This window comes from Schistocerca serialis, chromosome 4 (genome assembly GCF_023864345.2).
Source record: "Schistocerca serialis cubense isolate TAMUIC-IGC-003099 chromosome 4, iqSchSeri2.2, whole genome shotgun sequence".
Classification (NCBI taxonomy): domain Eukaryota; kingdom Metazoa; phylum Arthropoda; class Insecta; order Orthoptera; family Acrididae; genus Schistocerca; species Schistocerca serialis.
In genome coordinates this window covers 415,928,041-415,930,269 of record NC_064641.1, presented here as the reverse complement: position 1 = coordinate 415,930,269, position 2,229 = coordinate 415,928,041, and the positions used below count along the sequence as shown (strand labels likewise).

The window sequence follows — 2,229 nt, the reverse complement described above, 5'->3', positions numbered from 1 at the left end:
GACACAGGCATGCAATACTCGTTGCAAATGGCGATGGACGTGTACGTTTGCTGGTGACGTTACGCAAATGAACAACTGGTAACCCGTTGTGGTGCGGTTGTTCTCGCTAGAGGTGAATCAGTGTTGGCGACGATCGGTCGAGCTATTAACCGGTTGTTTCAGGGATACCCACCATGCCCACGAACGTGAAAGGGGACCCACCATGCCCACGAACGTGAAAGGGGATCTGGGTGTGAGGCGATACGCGGCGGTGGCTGGGTGGGACCGTCCCCGGCCGGTGAGGGGGGGCCGCCCGGCGTGCTGGCAGCGCGGTGCGTGGGCGCACGCGCTACAGCCGGCTGGTGGGGGCGGCCAGTGGCAGGCGCGCCGGCCGACGGACGCGGCAGGCGGCGCAGCTGCGCGCCGGCGCCCCCTGCTCGCGGCGCCTTGCGGCCAAAGTAGGTCCTCGCGGGCCCGGTGCGAAGCGCGGTGGCCATCTGCAGTGTGCTGGTCCGATTGAGGACTTTGTGCGCTGAGGATGCGCCGCCGCCCGGCGCTCGGCGCCGCGACGCCGTCTGCTGCTCGGTCGCCCCAGCGGTTCTCGCAGGTGGTTTGTATCGCAGCTGTGCGGACGTGTTGGCGCGTGCGCTGTGCTGGGAGAGTTCGCTTCGGCACCCAAGTGGGGCTTTTGTCCTTCTGTGGCGCCGGCGTTGGAGCTGCCGGTCACCGTAGGTGGCGCGTGTTGTCTCCCGCCGGCAATGCCACGACAGCACGCTCCCGGGCCTCTGTCGGCAGCGGCAAGCTCAGTTGGGAGCACGGGTGGTCGCACCTAAAGCGTCTACTTGCCTAACTCCGGGCGATTGCGCCTCTCTCGAACCCGACCAAGTACTTAGGACGGCGCTGCGCGCCGCCGGGACCTGAGAGGGTTTCGAGGTGTGTTGTGCAGGGGAGCTCAGCCTCCTCCTGTTTGCAGAATAATTGAGCGGACGCTTGCGTGTTCGCGCGGGCCCCCGGGACACACTCCCGGGCGGCCGGCTGCTCAGCTCTAGTTGACGCAGCTCCCTGGTTGATCCTGCCAGTAGTCATATGCTTGTCTCAAAGATTAAGCCATGCATGTCTCAGTACAAGCCGCATTAAGGTGAAACCGCGAATGGCTCATTAAATCAGTTATGGTTCCTTAGATCGTACCCACGTTACTTGGATAACTGTGGTAATTCTAGAGCTAATACATGCAAACAGAGTCCCGACCAGAGATGGAAGGGACGCTTTTATTAGATCAAAACCAATCGGTCGGCTCGTCCGGTCCGTTTGCCTTGGTGACTCTGAATAACTTTGGGCTGATCGCACGGTCCTCGTACCGGCGACGTATCTTTCAAATGTCTGCCTTATCAACTGTCGATGGTAGGTTCTGCGCCTACCATGGTTGTAACGGGTAACGGGGAATCAGGGTTCGATTCCGGAGAGGGAGCCTGAGAAACGGCTACCACATCCAAGGAAGGCAGCAGGCGCGCAAATTACCCACTCCCGGCACGGGGAGGTAGTGACGAAAAATAACGATACGGGACTCATCCGAGGCCCCGTAATCGGAATGAGTACACTTTAAATCCTTTAACGAGTATCTATTGGAGGGCAAGTCTGGTGCCAGCAGCCGCGGTAATTCCAGCTCCAATAGCGTATATTAAAGTTGTTGCGGTTAAAAAGCTCGTAGTTGGATTTGTGTCCCACGCTGTTGGTTCACCGCCCGTCGGTGTTTAACTGGCATGTATCGTGGGACGTCCTGCCGGTGGGGCGAGCCGAAGGCGTGCGACCGCCTCGTGCGTGCTCGTGCGTCCCGAGGCGGACCCCGTTGAAATCCTACCAGGGTGCTCTTTATTGAGTGTCTCGGTGGGCCGGCACGTTTACTTTGAACAAATTAGAGTGCTTAAAGCAGGCAAGCCCGCCTGAATACTGTGTGCATGGAATAATGGAATAGGACCTCGGTTCTATTTTGTTGGTTTTCGGAACCCGAGGTAATGATTAATAGGGACAGGCGGGGGCATTCGTATTGCGACGTTAGAGGTGAAATTCTTGGATCGTCGCAAGACGAACAGAAGCGAAAGCATTTGCCAAGTATGTTTTCATTAATCAAGAACGAAAGTTAGAGGTTCGAAGGCGATCAGATACCGCCCTAGTTCTAACCATAAACGATGCCAGCCAGCGATCCGCCGCAGTTCCTCCGATGACTCGGCGGGCAGCCTCCGGGAAACCAAA

General features: G+C 58.4%; 1 non-coding gene across 1 annotated transcript in view; it reads left to right on the top strand.

Annotated features, from left to right (window-relative positions):
* The first annotated feature begins 1,038 nt into the window (after positions 1-1,038).
* The window catches only part of LOC126476879 (small subunit ribosomal RNA), a 1,909-nt gene continuing 718 nt past the window's right edge, over positions 1,039-2,229 (top strand). Inside the window, exon 1 of the ribosomal RNA XR_007587312.1 lies at positions 1,039-2,229. This exon is cut by the window's right edge and continues 718 nt beyond it. This is a non-coding gene — a ribosomal RNA (small subunit ribosomal RNA).